A 19,005-nucleotide genomic window follows, 5' to 3' on the forward strand; every position below is an offset into this window, starting at 1 on the left:
AAATTAGTTTGATCCGTAAGTTTAAAATATACAAAACCCCTCTACAGCCAAAAATTGACTTGTCTCTGAAGCCTTATGTGTTAAAAATAAAGTTTTACTCCCAAGAAGCTGTCTGGCTATTTGCCCTCTCCCAAGTACACGCTTCAGCTCAGTATACTTGTTACTCTGCACTGTGGGGTAATACAGGGAATGAGCTTAAATTTTCATGATGCTGAGAAAGGGGTAGAAGCAGATAAGACAAGCACACAAAGAAAGAAAGTGTAGTCACTCAGAGGTATCTGACTCTGCGACCCCATGGAGTAGCCCACCAGACTCATCTGTCCAGGGAATTCTCCAGAGAAAAATACTGGAGTGGATTGCCATTTCCTTCTCCAGGGGATCTTCCCTACACAGGGATCAAACCCAGGTCTCCCGCATTGCAGGCAGATTCTTTACCATCTGAGCCATACCTAAAGGGAAGCAGGTAAGACAAGCACACAAACCATGGAAAAAATCGTAAAAGATGTTTCCCACACCCTTAAGTAACAGACACTCTTCTCCACGGTACAATTTGGGTAAGTCCTGAGGACACAGTAGCTGCCCAAGGAGGGGAGACTTGATTTGATGTTTGAGGAAGGTGTCTCCCTTTTGGAGATGGTGGTGACCTGGGCTCTATGTGAGTAGCAGGCAGAAGTAACAACGCACTGCTTACACCGCTTACATCTTCACAACCACACTTCATTTGACCCTGATGACCACTCTGTAAGCAGATTCCTTCACCCTCATTTCTCAGACGAGGAAACTGAGGCTTAGAGACGTTTCTGAGTGGCCATGAACTCAAGTGGCTTCTGACTCAAGTTCTTTCTCTTATGTGGCAGTTTGCCTGGGGAAGTCTTGTAAAAGCTTATGGAGCAGGAAACCTTGTCTTCTACAAAGGCAGCTTCCTCCCAACTTTGGGCAAGGCCCACTGCAGGCCTTGGAAAGTCACAGTGATAAAAAGTAAGGGGGCCATGCTGATGAGGGCTGGTGGCTGGACAGCAGCAGGAGCAGCCAGGGGTCTGCGGGCCTAGCTCGGGCCAGGCTGCCCACCCCGAGTGGGGTGGCTCCATGCCCCACAGAGATGGGGGGCAAGGGTGGCCCCAGGCCCGGGCGTGGAGGCCTAGCCTGAGGGGCACCTGACTGAGTCTGGGATTTTGGAGGCCAGGAGCAGGTGTAAGATGAACTAGTCTCCTATTTTACTACCAAAGAGGGCGGTTCTTTGTTTCCAGGAACCAGCAGGAGAGGAAATGGGCTGCGAGGTTGAGGGTGTGGGGCAGAGAAGGGGGGTGGATTAGAGCTCTTGCATGAGCAAGTAGAACCTGTTGTCAAGGTTCCCTGTTGGATCACTTGCTCTCCTCCTGGGAAGAATGGAGCGGCAGGGGTTAGAGGCTGGCAGAGCTTTCTCCCAGCCCCGGGAACCTAGAGGAAGACCAATCAGCACAATGTACCCTGAAGAAATGGGGCTGATCTTGGGCTTTGTGTGATGGGAGCAGCAGGAATCCCTGAGTCTGAGCAGCGCCAGGACTTGGCTCCCCTCCTCCCCTCTTTCTGCCCTCCTCTCCTCCACAAGCTCCCAGAGGACACAGACTGCTTCCCCAAATCTACTGTGACACCGCCTTCCGGTTCCATCACTACTAGATTAAAGGAAAGCCATGATGGCTGAAGCACAGGATGTGTGTGTGTGTGTGTGTGTGTGTGTGTGTGTGGTGGGGGGTGGTTAGGTATAGGAGCTGAGGCTCAGAAAGAATTCACCAAGTGGAGAGTTGGTACAGGGGGACAGTTTTCAAAGTCTTTTCACAAACTTTTTAGTCCCTTGACTTTCACAAAAATGGACACCAGCCAGAAAGGATTCTCCTCCATTTCAGTGACAAGGAGCTCGAGGCCCCAGGAAGGGTATAGCCAGCATGGAAACACCTATTTTGTGCTTCTGCACTCACTGTCATTTCTTTGACGCCTGGCTGGAATCAGCATGAAGGAGAAACTGGAGGAGGTGATGAGGTACCAGAGGGGTAAGAAAACTGAGGGACAGTGACCCCCAAAGGCAGCCCTGGAACACCTGGTGTTGCTGGCTAACTTTCCATGTGGGGTTCTGGAGAGGACTTCTATTACTGCTACTACTACTATTGGTAATAACAGTTACTATTTATTGTTTTCCTTGTACTAGATACATAAATACTGTGGAAGGGATTAATGTACAAAATGCTTTAGAAACATGATCATCTTTAACCCTCAAAAGAATCATAAGATAAATATTTTTGTTTCTATTTTTCAGACAAGGAGCTTGAGGTTCAGAACTTTCCTGAGACCTCACAGGACTCCCAAGGCCACTCTTATAACCACTGTGCACTACTGCCCAGGTGAGATACAAATGCTACCCCGTTGTTCTTATTCCTCTATACCTTTGGCATCATTCAGCCCCAGAACGCTGGTGCCTGAGAAAGCACACTGTTCATGTGCTTCTCAAGGCAAGAATACTGGTTTGCCATTCCCTTCTCCAGTGGACCACGTTTTGTCAGGACTCTCCACCATGACCCATCCATCTTGCGTGGCCCTACACAGCATGGCTTATAGTTTCATTGAGTTAGACAAGGCTGTGGTCCATGTGGTCAGATTGGTTAGTTTTCTGTGATTGTGGTTTTCTTTCTGTCTGCGCTCCAATGGAGAAGGATAAGAGGCTTATGGAAGCTTCCTGATGGGAGAGACTGACTAGGAGGAAACTGACATTACTTTGTCAACAAAGGTCCGTCCAGTCAAAGCTTTGGTTTTTCCAGTGGTCATGTATGGATGTGAGAGTTGGACTATAAAGATATTTGAGTCCCTAAGAATTGATGCTTTTGAACTGTGGTGTTGGAGAAGACTTTTGAGAGTCTCTTGGACAGCAAGGAGGTCCAACCAGTCCATCCTAAAGGAAGTCAGTCCTGAATATTCATTGGAAGGACTGTTGCTGAAGCCACCTGACGTGAACAGCTGACTCATTGGAAAAGACCCTGATGCTGGGAAAGACTGAGGGCAGGAGGAGAAGGGGACGACAGAGGATGAGATGGCATCACCGACTCGATGAACATGAGCTTGAGTAAGCTCCAGGAGTTGGTGATGGACAGGGAAGCCTGGCCTGCTACAGTCCACGGGGTCGAAAAGAGTCAGACACGACTGAGCAACTGAACTGAACTGAACTGTTCTTTATAGTCTTAAATTCCTAGGCTTAAAACATTTTTACTGCCCCACCATTGCCCCCACCCCACCAGCCTAGGCCTCAGCGGTAGGGTGATATCTGCAGCCACGGCAAAGGGCAATGTGGCCACATCCTGGGCAGATCCTCTGACAAGAAAGGTCACTCTCTCCATTCCTGTGACTCCCACTCTCTGACTGGGGCCAGACCTTGGAGTGGAGTACAGTTTCACCCAGGCAGTTCTCTACCAGGGGAACTAGAGAGAGGAAGTGAGTCTTGAGGGGCGGGAGAGTGGGTGGATACAAAGGGACCGCCTGGGAGGCCCCGGGGACTTTCCCCTATGCCTGAGCTTCTCCGGTAGGGCAGCCAAGTGCCCCAGCACCCCAGCCTCTGGCTGGGTTTCTGACTCTTCCATGTCCTGTTTCTGTCACACCCTCTGTCGTGTAACCCCCCCTCGCTTCATTTTAGAATCCCTTTACCACCCATTGTTCTCCTCACCCGTTCCTCCCTCCCAACTTCAGCTGAGACAAGGCAGGCCTGGGGGAAGGAGGCGCTCTAACAGGTTCCACCCCAGCAAGCTGAACTCAGAAATGAGTAGTACCCCCACTCCTGACACCACCCCCCACCCCCACCCCCCACTGGAGGCTCCATGAAGCCTGGTTGAAATGTGAGCCTTGAGCTTCTCTTGTGATTTCTCTTCCTTTTCTGTTTACTAGAGAAGGAAACGGTAACCCACTCCAGTATTCTTGCCTGGAAAACCCCATGGACAGAGGAGCCTGCTGGGCTGGTGAGTCCATAGGGTCACAAAGACTCGGACATGACTGAAGTGACTTAGCACCTGGCACTAGGTACCTTGAAACCTTCCTTTTTTTCTGCTTCTTCCCCTTCAAATCCAGGGCCGACCTGTTTTTATTTTATTTGGCTAGGGTGGTGGGGGGCTTCACTGGTGGCTCAGAGGGTAAAGAATCTGCCTGCAATGCAGGAAACCTGGGTTCGATCCCTGGGTTTGGAAGATGCCATGGAAGAGGGCATGGCAACCCACTCCAGTATTCTTGCCTGGAAATCCCATCGACAGGGGAGCCTGGTGGGCTACAGTCCATGGGGTCGCAAAGAGTCGGACAGGACTGAGTGACTAAGCACAGCACAGCACAGCAAAAGGAAGCAGCTTAGTTAAAGGGAAGCCAGTCCCTTACACCAGTGCCTGCAGTGAGACTTTCGAGGTCTGAGAGTCTCTGGAAGCACAAGTACCAAGACTCTGATTGTTTAACAAGGGAAACAATGGAAGCTGCGATTGTCTTACCCAGCAAAGTTGCTCATCTGTCTCCAAGGCGAAAATACACACCACGGCTCTAAGGTGAAAAGCGCGTGCTTGACAACTAGAGACAAAACAGACTGCCCAGAATACAAACACCTGCGCCCTCACAAGGACGGAAAATGGTCACTCACGCGACCCCCGTGGTGAACCCACATTTACACACACAGAATAAAGAGGAAGTTCAGAATTGGCTGCCCTGGCACGAGTTAACCTTGCCGGCCCTTCCCCACCCCTCCCCCTTGCCCCGCCCCCACCAGCGTCACCGCTCTCCCAGCTGAGTCGGGGCCGCCCCCTCCCCCCGCCCCTCTTCCCCTCCCCCTCCCCCCGCCCCTCTTCCCCTCCCCCTCCCCTCCTCTCCCCCAACTGCTCTCCTCCCCTCCCCCCTCCTTCCCCCTCCCTCTCCCCCGCTTCCGTCACAGTTCTCCCAGCCAAGTCGGGACCGCCCCCTCCCCCCGCTCCGTTTCCCCTCCCCATCCCCTCCCCCCACTCCTCTCCTCCCCTCCTCCTCCTTCCCCGTCCCTCTCCCCCGCTAGCGTCACCGCTCTCCCAGCCTAGTCGCGGCCGCCCCTCCCTCTCCCCCTCTCCCACACCTCCCTCTGCCCCTTCCCCACCAGCGTCACCGCTCTCCCAGCTGAGTCGGGGCCGCCCCTCCCCACCAGCGTCACAGCTCTCCCAGCCGAGTCGCGGCCGCCCATTCTCCCCGCCCCTTTTCCTCTCCCCCTCCTGTCCCCCTCCCCACACCCGCCACTACTCTCCTCCCCTCCCCCCTCCTTCCCCCTCCCTCTCCCCCGCTTCCGTCACAGTTCTCCCAGCCAAGTCGGGACCGCCCCCTCCCCCCGCTCCGTTTCCCCTCCCCCTCCCCTCTCCCCACTCCTCCCCTCCCCTCTCCCCACTCCTCCCCTCCCCTCTCCCCACTCCTCCCCTCCCCTCTCCCCACTCCTCCCCTCCCCTCTCCCCACTCCTCCCCTCCCCTCCCCTCCCCCCACTCCTCCCCTCCCCTCCCACCTCATTCCCCTTCCCTCTCCCCCGCCTGCGTCACCGCTCTCCCAGCCGAGTCGGGGCCGCCCCCTCCCCCGCCCCTCTTCCCCTCCCCTCCCCCCACTCCTCCCTTCCCCTCCCCCCTCCTTCCCCTTCCCTCTCCCCGCCAGCGTCACCGCTCTCCCAGCCTAGTCGCTGCCGCTGGCTCTCCCCGTCGCTGACGTGGCCACCGCGGGTGACTACCCGACCACCGGAAGCGCAGCCCTTGTAGGGCGCAGAGTCCTGAGGGCTCCGCGGGGCCGGAAGCCGGGCAACAGCCGCCCGCGGTCTCTGGCCTGGCTCTCATCTTCCGAACGACTCACCGGTCCCGCAAAGGTGAGCCAGTTCAGAGAGAAGAGGTGGGTTTCCATCTCCTACAGAGAGCTGGAGCGCCCAGGGAGGCAGCCTTCCCAGACACTGTCTCCCAGAATGCTCGCCTTATGTTTCTCCTGAAACATTTAGAGAAGGACTGAAATGCAGATGACAGCTGGCCTTTGATAGACACACTCAAATGATCCCCGTCACGCTCTGGGGCCCTCAAGTCCGAGCCAGAGGCTGTGAGGATAGGCCAGTGCTGCGTGGTGGGAAGGACAGCCTAGCCTCTGCTGGGTAACCTTAAACAAGCCTCATAGTTGCTGCCAGCCTCATTTTCCTTATCACTGAAGTATAGAAGGTTCTTGCCTTATGGAGTGGTTGTGAGCATCATATGGGCGTTCAACTTGTTCTCATAAAACAGCTTTGGAAACTGAAGTGCTGTGCAAAATTCTGGTGGTCATTTTGTACCCTCAGTTCAGTTCAGTCTCTCAGTCGTGTCTAACTCTTTGCAACCCCATGGACTGTAGCACGCCAGGCCTCCCTGTCCATCGCCAACTCCCTGAGCTTACTCAAACTCATGTCCATCGAGTCGGTGATGCCATACAGCCATCTCATCCTCTGTCGTCCCCTTCTCCTCCTGCCTTCAATCTTTCCCAGCATCAGGGTCTTTTCCAGTGAGTCAGCTCTTCGCATCAGGTGGCCAAAGAATTGGAGTTTCAGCTTCAACATCAGTCCTTCCAATGAATATTCAGGACTGATTTCCTTTAGGATGGACTGGTTGGATCTCCTTACAGTCCAAAGGACCCTCAAGCATCTTCTCCAACACCACCATTCAAAAGCATCCATTCTTTGGTGCTCAGCTTTCTTTATAGTCCAGCTCTCACTGCCATACATGACCACTGGAAAAACTATAGCCTTGACTAGATGGCCTTTGTTGGCAAACTAATGTCTCTGCTTTTTAATATGCTGTCTGGGTTGGTCATAACTTTTCTTTCAAGGAGCAAGCGTCTTTTAATTTCATGGCTGCAGTCACCATCCGCAGTGATTTTGGAGCCCAAGAAAAGAAAGTCTGTCACTGTTTTGCACTGTCTCCCCATCAATTTGCCATGAAGTGATGAGACCGGATGCCATAATCTTAGTTTTCTGAATGTTGAGCCTCAAGCCAACTTTTTCACTCTCCTTTTTCACTTTCTTCGCTTTCTGCCATAAGGGTGGTGTCATCTGCATATCTGAGGTTAGTGATATTTCTCCCGGCAATCTTGATTCCAGTTTGTGCTTCATCCAGCCCAGTGTTTCTCATGATGTACTCTGCATATAAGTTAAATAAGCAGGATGACAATGTACCCTGGAAGAGCCTATGCAGGTGCCCCTTCTAAGGAAGGGAGCAACAGAAGCCCAGATGCTGACTTGGCTTCCAGAACCTGCCTTTCTGGAGCCTCGCCCAGCCACTCTGGGATGCCCTTTGACCCTATGGAAAAGCTTAAGCTTTATAAACAAAATCACCTGGTGGCTGCCTCGCCCAGCCACTCTGGGATGCCCTTTGACCCTATGGAAAAGCTTAAGCTTTATAAACAAAATCACCTGGTGGCTGCCGTCTGTGCTGCCGCGGCCGTGATAGACTGTTTGGGGCCCCCACTAGTAAGCAGGTGTGGTGAGCATGCTTGAGATGACCTTTCCAGTTAAACCCGGGAAGGAAACCAGAATTGCCAAAAGCCAGTGGGGGAGCAGTCGTGTGAATGCTTGTACAGTACTGAACTGTCTTCTGCCCCTACTAATAAGACCTGCAAATCTAGCTCAGAACTTCCAGGGCCAGCAAGCTATTTCATACTGGACACCAACTGTCTGCTACTGCCTCCATTCCAACCCCTTCATTCACTTCAGACTGTGTTCGCTGGCAGCTTTGCGTGTATGTCCTCTGTATGCATGTCTCCTCCTTGTCCCCAGCTTGGAGTTTCTTGAGGTCAGGAATCATTTCTTTCAAAGTAGACTGAAAAACTTCCACCTTCCACCCTTGAGGATGGGGACCAAGCCTCCTTCCTTTTGATCACTTTAAAACAAGGAGGAGAAAAGGTGTTCAGATCCTGGGGTCAAGTGATTGATTTATGACTCATATACACATGGCACCGAGACATGGGAGGGTCAGACAAGATGAATCTCTGCAATACTCACCTCGCCCTCTTTCTCCACTTCCTGGCTCAGTGATCCCCACAGAACCCCTTCCCTGCCAGGGAGAACTGTGCTGAGTTGCTGAGAAGTAAATTGCACAGTGGGCTGGCAGTTACCCTCCTTTTGGAGGTGGTTGTCCTCATTAAAGTCAGGCGCTTGAGTGTGACACCTAAGGCCATATTCCCAATGGGTGTTTGTCAGCTGAGGTTCACTGCTCCTTAGGTGCTAGCCAAGATTGGTTCAGAACTTCATTCTAAGGCCTATAGCAAATCCAGTGCCCCTCCTCAAAATATTCCAGATTCCTCTGGGAGCAAGGTTGGCTCTAGTTTTGAGCTTCTCTTTTTCTTAAGTCAAATTAGTTTAGGAATTGTGTTGCTGATCCATGAGTGTTTTTGCTATGTGAGCTGGATTTCAGGCCCTTTCCTTACAGATTCTTCCTGTTTTCTTTTGCATGGTAATTCAGCTCTTTCTAATCCCTACCCACACTTCTGTGCCTCTCTACAAATTCAGTGAGGCGGGCCCAAACCTTCTGTCTGTTCAAGTTCTTAGGCAGATTCCCTCCTCCTGTAATCTGGCTAGAAAAGGGTGGTTGGTGTCTTCCTGGACTTACATGCATTTTTAAATAAGGATACTTGGAAAAGACCCTGATGCTGGGAAAGATTGAGGGCAGAAAGAGAAGTTGGGGAGCCGAGAATGAGATGGTTGGATGCACCACTGACTCAGTGCACATGAGTTTGAGCAAAATCAGGGAGATAGTGAAGGACAGGGAAGCCTGGCATGCTGCAGTCCATACAGTCACAAAGAGTCGGACATGACTGAGCAACTTAAATTCCTCTTTGAATTCAAAACCGGGGGGTCAGGGAGTTGTTCTCTTTCTAGGAGCTTACCCATCCCCACTAAGAATATAATTCATTCTGCTCAACTTTAGGGGCTCAACCTTCTCGAAGCCCTATTAGACATATCTCATAATATCCCTGTCTCCACTCTCCTCAGGAGCTTTCACCATGGGACCGCATCTCTAATGCTGAAAAGCAGCTGAAAATACCCAGGACCACCTGATTCTCTGACTCAGTGGGACTCAACCCCTGACCTCAGGGGAGTTTCCTGAGCCATGAAGGAAGACTTGAGCTGAGCACAGAAGGAAACATGGGAAAGGATGTTGGTTATTATTTTCCCAGCTATTATCCTGACCTGATTACTCTTGTCATTATGGGCTCTCACTAAAGCTCAGTTGAGGATAACACTAAATGCTACCGAGAATAACTTCAGATTCCTCGGATCCCATGTTCCTGCATTAGGTATTCACACAGATTATGGAAGCAGCAAGGTGGGTCTCCTGGCCCACACTCTCTTATTATAGATACGCAGAGTGTGGCTCAGGGAAGTGACTCCCAGTCTGCCCACCAGGCTCCCTTCTGTGAACCACATGGATGAAATGCTCAGCCTCCCTGGGCTGGGAGCCACGCACAGCTGAGAAACACCTTGGGCCCTGAAGCCAGAGCTGGCCACTACGGTACCTCTTCTTTAGATTCTTCCTCCTGTCCCCATTTCTTGAGTCTGTCTTTCTCCACATGTTAGCTCCTTCCCCAGGGGGTTTCTGGCCATCACAACTGTGATGCCAGCTTCCTGCCTACCCCAGACACCTAGCCACAGGAGGCCCAGCCCATTAAGGTTTTGCCAAAACAACATCTGCGGCAGCTCTTCTCTTGTTTTCTGTCTGGAGATGAAGGGGGTTTGTCCTGGGCTTCAGGGAGTGAGGATGAGGAGTATTTACAACGTGTCTGTCCTCTCAGTTTGGGAAAGAGGCAATAAATTCAGCTTCAGATGTGCTGCTGTCCCCAAGTCCATGTGTTCCGCTGTTGAGTTTCCGGCACTTGCAGTCACACCTTCTAGCGCTGTTGGAGAAGGCCCAGAGGGTGAAGGTGTGGAGGTCACATTCTTGGGGGAAGGGGCCTCCAGGATATCAGACTTTTAACAGTTTCTATCCTTTTGCTCCTATGATGCACGTAGGGAATTACAAAAGCAAAAAACATCTCTGGGGACCTTTCCAACCAAATCCTGGTCTGACCATCTGTCCACATCTCCCCTGCTCAAGCTCCCACCCCGTCACTCTTTCACTCTCTCTCACGCACACTCAGCCCCTGCCGCAGGCCCATGCTGGTGAAGGAGATCGGAGCTGGAGCACTCCTCTCGTGGGTCAGCAGCTGAGAAGGGACCCTCAAGGGCACCGCTGTCTTTGGGGGACCAGATCCCCTTCATACCGTCAGCCTGTGTCACAAGTCTGATGAATTAGTAACACTTTCCATCACTCCCCCCAGCAGGAGAGAGAGCCTGCATGAGCCAGTGCGGTGAAGGATGGCGTGAAGGCGTGAAAGGTGGCTTTGGGAAGCGAAAAGCAGGCTCTGAGAGCCCAGCTCCAGGAACCTGGAGGCCTCAGTCTTCCAAGCCACAGAGGCCACCTGCAGTCCCCTGACTGACCCCTAGGAGCAACTCTCTGGGCCTCGTATCTTTGTGGCTGAGACCCTAGGCTCAGCTGTCTCCCGAGGCACAGGCAGGACTGAACCTTCACTCCTTCCCACACTGGCCACTGTGCAAGGGACAAACACACTCACTCCCACACCTCTGTGTAAGTGCCCTCCACTAACGTGACTCCCCCCACCTCCCTCCGAACCCTCGCATCCAGCAAAGTCCCTGCTAACCTCAACCTCATCCAAGCACTTTCTGCAACTCCTGACCTTACCTGAAACATGACCCTCTCGAGGGGAGCTTGTTGCCCCATCACAGCCCACACCCCTCCAGGCCCACTTGGTGAGGCTGCCTCCTCCTGCTTTGCCTTCCCTATTCCAACCATCGCTCCTCATCACTTCTCTGAAGGTCGTTTCGTCCTGCTGTACCATCGTCTTTGACCTTCCTGGTCACTCTTTCTCACTGACCCCATGTCTTGCCCCTGCAAGGCTCCCAGTCTTTCTCTCTGTCCCAAATTTCTGCCTTTCCCTGACGAAACATCACTGTGTGTATGCACAGCTGAATTTTTCTGCCCCGTGGGCTCTCCACCTCCCACCCAACCTGACCGTTTCCTGCCTTCAGCCTCCCAACAGCTGCCACTCCAAAACCCACCACTGTTGCTCCAGAGCCTGGCACCAAGGGTACTCAATAAATACTCCCTAAGTAAGAGAATAAATGAATGAGGGGATGAATGAAGCATGTGTCACAAGAAGGGATGTGGAAAAATGGGAAGGGCTCTCTAGAGGTGAGAGACAGAGGTTCTAGTCCTAATCCTGCCCTAAATAACTGTGTGACATTGGGCATCTTTTCCCATCGCATGGCCTCCTTTTCTTCATCTGAAAAATTAAAAATTTTGTGTAGATGATTTCTGAAAACGCCACTTCTGACTGTTAGCAGTACCAGGCTGTGGTTTACTTATTTATGATATTTATGTCAAAAATAAGTATACATACTTATCTATGATATTTAAGCATTGCACTAAGCACTTTCTATATATTACTATTCATCTACCCAATAACTCTGGGAAGAACTTATTGTCATTATAAAGATGAAAACAATTGAGGATAAAAGAAATTAAAGATTTGCCTTGTCATAGATAGTAGGTGGCTGATTCAGGATTAGAATCCAAACAAAAACTTGTTTTTGTTGTGGTCAACAAAAACAAGTGTGTCTGAATGTGTCTCAAGTATCAAGATGAAAGAGGCCTCCTGTTTAAAGAGACTGCTATTTGCTCTTCTAAACTAGGCCTCTGAGGGAGCCTTCCCTGGCAGTCCACTGAAGGGGACACAGGTTTGATCCCTGGTCAGGGAAGCTAAGATCCTGTATGCCGTGTGATGCAGCCAAAACAACAGCAATAGTAAATAATATAAATAAAGAATAAACAAGGTGTCTCTGAGGTGGCCTTCAGAATGCTGTCTGGGGGTACAGACCACTTTTTGCATAGGCCTGATCCCCACCAGTTCAGCCAACAGTTATGAGCCCGGTGCTGCAGCAAGGGAGGCGCTGACACAGATCACGGGGTCTGGGCAGATGTGGCAGGTGTTTTGGTGCCCTAAGAGTGCCTCTGAGACAGGCTGTGTTGCTTGAGGTTCATGGACCATTGCATCAGAGTGGCCTGGGTTCTTATGACAAATAGGCCTACATCTCATCTCAAACCACAGAATCAGAGCCTCAGGGAAGAAAGAGGCTGCTTAATCTGAATTTTTACCAAACTCTCTAGTGATCTGAGTTACTATACTAAGAAGTCCTAGGGTGCAGGGACTTGAATGCCAGAAAAGGGATACTTGATTAATGCTGTAGGCAATGGGAAGACTTTGAAGTCTTTTAAAAGCTGAAAAAGTGACATGTTTAGGATATTGTTCAAAGAAAATTATTCTGTCAAGTCTTCAGTGTGGATTGAAGTAAAGAGAGACTGGAGGGCAGAATAACCAGTCAGTCAGTCAGTCACTCAGTCATGTCCAACTGTTTGCGACCCCATGAACTGCAGCACACCAGGCCTCCCTGTCCTTGCCAACTCCCAGAGTTTACCCAAACTCATGTCCATTGAGTTGGTGATGCCATCCAGACATCTCATCTTCTGTCATTCCTTTCTCCTCCTGCCCTCAATCTTTCCCAGCATCAGGGTCTTTTCCAAGGAGTCAGTTCTTTGCATCAGGTGCCAAAGTGTTGGAGTTTCAGCTTCAACATCAGTCCTTCCAATGAACACCCAGGACTGATCTCCTTTAGAATGGACTGGTTGGATCTCCTTGCAGTCCAAGGGACTCTCAAGAGTCTTCTCCAACACCACAGTTCAAAAGCATCAATTCTTCGGCGCTCAACTTTCTTTGTAGTCCAACTCTCACATCCATGCATGACTACTGGGAAAACCATAGCCTTGACTAGATGGACCTTTGTTTACAAAGTAATGTCTCTACTTTTTAATATGCTCTCTGGGTTGGTCATAACTTTCCTTCCAAGGAGTAAGTGTCTTTTAATTTCATGGCTGCAGTCACCATCTGCAGTGATTTTGGAGCCCCCAAAAATAAAGTCAGCCACTGTTTCTACTGTTTCCCCATCTATTTGCCATGAAGTGATGGGACCGGATGCCATGATTTTAGTTTTCTGAATGCTGAGCTTTAAGCCAACTTTTTCACTCTCCACTTTCACTTTCATCAAGAGGCTCTTTAGTTCTTTTCCACTTTCTGCCATAAGGTGACCAGTAGGCTATGGCAATAGTCTAGATGGAACAGAAGGACTGGGGAGGGAGAATTTTGCCCATAGCAAGAGGCAAAGGCAGGAATGATGTTGCAAATGTAGTTGTGTTGTTGTGTTGGTCAGTCGCTAGGTCATGTCCAACTCTTTGTGACCCCATGGACTGTGGCACACCAGTCCTTCCCTGTCTTTCACTGCCTTCTGGGGATTTTTGTCCCTAAAAGGGACAAAAAAATTCATGTCCATTCAGTCAGCGATGCCATCTAACCATCTCCTCCTCTGCCACCCTCTTCTTTTACCTTCAATCTTTCCCAGCATCAAGGCATTTTCCAGTGAGTCAGATCTTTGCATCAGGTGGCCAAAGTATTGGAGCTTCGGCTTCAGCATCAGTCCTTCCAGTCAATATTCAGGGATGATTTTCTTTAGGATTGACTGGTTTGATATTCTTGCTGTCCAAAGGACTCAAGAGTCTTCTGCAGCACCACACCTTGAAAGCATCAGTTATTCGATGTTCAGCCTTCTTTATGGTCCAACTCTAGGCCTTGGCAACTGATCAGAAGGGGTAGGGTTAAAGATGTCTGTCAAACTCGGCCTGGTGTCTAGACAATGAACATTAATGCTATTTTGAAAGAGAATGAAATCAGAAGTTGAGCATAAAGGAAAAAAGTATCTTGACTTGTTTAGTCTGACACATCTGAGTGACTGAACTGAACTGAACTGAGCAAGTCAAGATAATTTTTTCCCTTATGCTCAACTTCTGATTTCATTCTCTCAAAATAGCATTACCGTTCTTGTTACAGGCTTGTTACAGGCTGAGATTAAAACACCAGAAAAAATATTTCAAAATGTCCAGTTCTCAACTGAAATAAAAAGCAGTTGGCAGTTCAGCAAGAAAGTTAGGGTTAGAAATGATAGTTTGACATTTGCTCTGTATAGGGAGATGCTAATTCAAACACTTCCAGGATCAAGGTAGATAATGCAAATGAAGATTAAGTATATAAAAATCATAATAAATCCCAGCCTTTTCCCTTCGGCTCACCACTGGAAATCCTGGTGTTACCATGGGCCACTGCCCCACCCGGTGTTATAGATATTGTACGAACAAGCCGTACTCAAAGTCTTCCTTCTGCCAAGATATCCCTGATTGTAAGATCCACATCTTTGACCTGGAGTGGAAGAAGGCAAAAGTGGATGAGTTCCCACTCTGAGGTCACATGGTGTCATCCGAGTGTGAGCAGCTCTCCTCCGAAGCCCTGGAGGCTGCCTCCATTTGTGCCAACAAGTACATGGTGAAAAGCTGTGGCAAAGGTGGCTTCCACATCCGAATGTGGCTCCAACCCTTCCCTGTCACCTACATCAACAAGATGTTGTCCTGTGTTGGAGCTCATAGGCTCCAGACAGGTATGAGTGGTGGCTTTGGAAAGCCCCAGGTCACAGTGGCCAGGGTCCACATCGGCCAAGTCATAATGTCCATCTGCACCAAGTTGCAGAACAAGGAGCATGTGATTGAACTCTGCAGGGCCAGGTTCAAGTTCCCTGGCTGCCAGAAGATCCACGTCTCCAAGAAGTGGGGCTTTATTAAGTTTAATGTGGATAAATGTGAAGACAGTGTAGCAGAAAAGCAGCTCATCCTGGATGGCTGTAGGCTCAAATACATCCCCAGTTGTGGCCTCTGGACAAACGGCGAGCCCTGTACTCACGAGATCCTTGGTGTTATCCCCTCCTTACTCATGCCCACCAATAAATCCTACTTTCCTATCAAGTAATAATAATAATAATAATAAACCCCAGCATTCAGCCATGGTAAGTGATAATCACAACTTGGTCTTAGCAGGGATGCTATAAAGAGTGGGTGGGGACTGGACAAATTGAAGGACACATTCCCTGTCTTAGGTACCCGTCATCAGTAAATAAGAATGTGGAATCAGTGTAAATAGATATGTTAATTTTTAAAGAGAAATTATAATTCTGGGTTTTATTTTGATACAACATTGCTGCTGCTGCTGCTGCTGCTGCTGCTAAGTCGCTTCAGTCGTGTCCGACTCTGTGCGACCCCAAGACAACAGCCCACCAGGCTCCCCCATCCCTGGGATTCTCCAGGCAAGAACACCAGAGTGGGTTGCCATTTCCTTCTCCAATGCATGAAAGTGAAGTCACTCAGTCGTGTCCGACTCTTAGTGACCCCATGGACTGCAGCCCACCAGGCTCCTCCATCCTGTGGGCATGTGGGCATCCTGGAGTGGGGCACCATTGCCTTCTCCGTATACGACACTACCTAATAGTTAAAAATTGAGAGCTAATATTTTAAATGCTTAAGCACTATTCAAACCAAACAATGTATATTATGATTGAGTCTGCTTCACAGGCTTCCAACTTGTGACTTCTGAGCTATATGGATGGTAATTGGTAGAGAGAGGAAATCCAGAGACTGTGTACTATGCAGAACCATGACCCTCCCCAGCTCCCAAGTTTGCCTGTAGGTAAGCCTGGTAAAGCTTAGGCAGGCCTGTTATTTTGGCCACCAGGTGTCCGATGGGCTCCCAGGTTGGGTGGCAGGGTGCATCTGCCATGGCTGTTTCTATTCATCACTTGGAAACTGTGTGGGAAGCTGCTGAGGGTGATCCAGCGCAGGTTACAGGCTGCACACCGCCAGCAGCTGCCGTCTGTGGCTATCTTCAGCCTTCACTCTGAAGATTTTGTGTACCTCAGAGCATCTGAGTCCTGAAGCAGATATCTTGTTTAGCAGATCTACTTGCTCACTTTCCTATAAAGAAGTTCTCTTGCCAAATTTAGGTGTTTTTTGTGCAATGGCATCTTCTTTTTGCATCTTCCTTCAGAGCCATTGGGAAATGGGTTACTTTTTAGCTTTCTGACTCTTCTTCAACCCTCAACAGTTTCTCAGAAATGATCCTTACAGACTTGAAAATTGTTGTGACCCGGGGATTAGAAAGTCCTTTTCATATTTATATTTTGCCAAGCCTTCCTTCAGTCCAGATGGGTAGTTTTCCACTTAACCCTAATCATCTTTGCATTACATGTTTCTGTCCCTGTTCTCAGTTCACTTTGGGGTGAGGAAAGGGAATTAAAGACAGATACTTAAAAATCACTAACATCCCCAATTTCTTAGTCTTCTTTAACAAGTTCTAGGAACAATGTTATCTTCTTTTTGTCTTTGATTCCTGTTCCTGATTCTAAAGAGTAACTCTCAGACTGATGGTCTAGAGCTGATCTTGAAGGGTACAACTTTGTGAGACGGTGATAGGGAACTCAAAAACATATCCTGAACAGTATCCAATGATGTTTGCAAAGAATTATGAATATATTTAGCAATATTTTCATTCTGATTAGAAGAAGAGGCATTCATCCTCCCTGGGTGATGTTTCTTATCAGCTCTGGGCAGCAGAGCAAGGTTATCACCGATGAGGCCTAAAGAGAGGAAAGATCAAATTAACATCTATACCAGCCACACTCAGACACACCTGCCAAAATACACACTCCACCCAGACACAAACACTTCACAAAATGATGTCCTTCAATATATACTATGTACATGCTAATATCTGCAAACATATATCCACAGTCCCTTCTATCCACAAATATCATGCACATTTAAGTATGTACATTCATATATACTGCCTACCTACCCACATGGATACACACGTATATACACACATACATACACACATACACATGCACACTCACACACTGACTTACTGAAACTATGCACTGCACAGTGTTAGAATGAGCTGATATAACCTCCTAGAAGATTGCAGCCCAGCCTCAGCCTGCAGATCAACTTTACTTAACCTCAGGTTTCAACATGTGGTCAGGAAACTGGGAGGTAGTCTTGACAACCGAGGTAAGGCCCTGCAGGGTCAGCAGGCTGCTGGGAGAGATGGTCACGTACAATGATCTGATTGTGCCACACTGGGGAGTGGAAAGCAGAGCATGCGTGATGACCCCACAGACAAAGCTAGGGCTGAGAACTGAGGAGAGGAACCCAGTTCTGGGTAGGGATTTGATCTGAGGAGGGTTGTTTGGGAAGCTGTGGGTCACTCTAGAGAGGCCACACAGGTAAGCTGTGCAAGTGGGTGCGATGGGCATCCAGGGAAACAGTGGGTTGGGGTCACATGCACAGAAAAATTTCAGGTCCAGTTGAGGCATACACTGGCATCACCCCCACCTCCACACTACCTGCCCAACATGGCAGTAGGTAGAGTCATAGTTCAGCAGAATGTTAGGACATTTAATGTTCAAAATTCAACTCAAGGCATTTGGGGAGAGGGGAAGAGATGAGTAAGGAGGAAGAGGAACAGGAAGAAGAGAAGAAAGAGGGAGGGACCCATGGTTCTTATCCGGATGCTAGAACTATCCCTTGGCTATGCCAAACAATGGGAGGCAGCAGGAAACAGAAGTGAAATCTGGACTTCAGAGCTTCTCAGGACCCTGGTCCTAGCAGTTTAAGGGAAGTTTCAGAGAGTTCCAAAAGTAATTTGGATTATTATAATGTATTTGCCTTTAAAAGAAACTGATTGAAAGTCCAAATCCTCTAAAGTGACTTGGAAACTTTGCATGTTGGATACATTAAACTTCCTCTCCCTAGGCTTGTGTGTAGAAAGAAGAGAGGATGAGAAAGTACATGAAGTGCTTTCTGGTTCTTATTATCAATGCTCTCTACAAAGTTGAGGAATTAACCACCAATGATGAGACTAAGACACTCCCTGGGTAATGGGGGAATCTGTGGGATAAGACCTTGCTCCTATTTCAAAATGAAGAATATTCCCCTCCAATTCATTGCATCATCATCTAGAATGACAGCTCTGTGGGACGAGGTGGGACGAGGGGCCACTGTAGTAGAACAGGGGCTCCACGGTCTAATGAGAAGGGCATGATATTTGAAGTCCAGAGATCTGCTAGTCCTGGCACTAGTGAGAACTAGCTGTGTGACCTGGCGAATGATATAAAAAAACCTACATAAGGACAGAATTCTATTTCCTAAGGCAAAAAACAGGTGATGATCTGTCACAAAACTTTCCCCCCATCAATTATGGACTAGAGCAAGGCCCAGAACAGCACACCCCTGTCAACAGCATACCCAGGAAGATGTTATTTTCAGATTTTGGTGCTAAATCACTCTGCACACATGTTTATACCTTGGCCTGTTTCCCTGGTCTTGCTGACAGCTGATCTTTTTGTTTGATGTTCTCTAAGTTATCTTGTTTCCAGTTCCAGTCCTGTTTCTGAACACACATTGTTTCCCCCTCAATGAGCAGAGGTACAGCCTGATCCAGCTTTGGGGAGGAGTCAGTGAAGAGCTCATCTAAGAGATTTATTCAATGCCAAAACACTAGAATTCCAGGGCATTTTAATGGGTTATATGAAGCAATGGAGCAGAATATTTTAAACCCAAACTGTCCTAGAAATATAGAACATATAAGCATAGTAATGGCACCCCACTCCAGTACTGTTGCCTGGAAAATCCCATGGATGGAGGAGCCTGGTAGGCTGCAGTCCATGGGGTTGCTAAGAGTCGGACACGACTGAGCGACTTCACTTTCTCTTTTCACTTTCATGCATTGGAGAAGGAAATGGCAACCCACTCCAGTGTTCTTGCCTGGAGGATCCCAGGGACAGAGAAGCCTGGTAGGAGGTCGTCTATGGGGTCGCACAGAGTCGGACATGACTGAAGCGACTTAGCAGCAGCAGCAGCAGCAACCTGTTTTCCAGTAGTCTGCAAACAAGATGTGAGCCTCTAAAAAGATCATTAATCTTATCAAACAACAGATTATAAATGCCAAATGAATGGTAT

General features: G+C 49.1%; 1 long non-coding RNA gene and 1 pseudogene across 1 annotated transcript; both read left to right on the forward strand.

Annotated features, from left to right (window-relative positions):
- Positions 1–5,594: 5,594 nt before the first annotated feature.
- Positions 5,595–9,842, forward strand: LOC113906274. Its single transcript, XR_003514829.1, has 2 exons — positions 5,595–5,855; positions 8,994–9,842. It is a non-coding gene; the product is annotated as an uncharacterized LOC113906274 (long non-coding RNA).
- A 3,821-nt stretch (positions 9,843–13,663) lies between these two features.
- Positions 13,664–15,187, forward strand: LOC113907060 (annotated as a pseudogene).
- Positions 15,188–19,005: the final 3,818 nt, after the last annotated feature.

Source organism: Bos indicus x Bos taurus, chromosome 16 (genome assembly GCF_003369695.1).
Source record: "Bos indicus x Bos taurus breed Angus x Brahman F1 hybrid chromosome 16, Bos_hybrid_MaternalHap_v2.0, whole genome shotgun sequence".
In the NCBI taxonomy this organism is placed as follows: domain Eukaryota; kingdom Metazoa; phylum Chordata; class Mammalia; order Artiodactyla; family Bovidae; genus Bos; species Bos indicus x Bos taurus.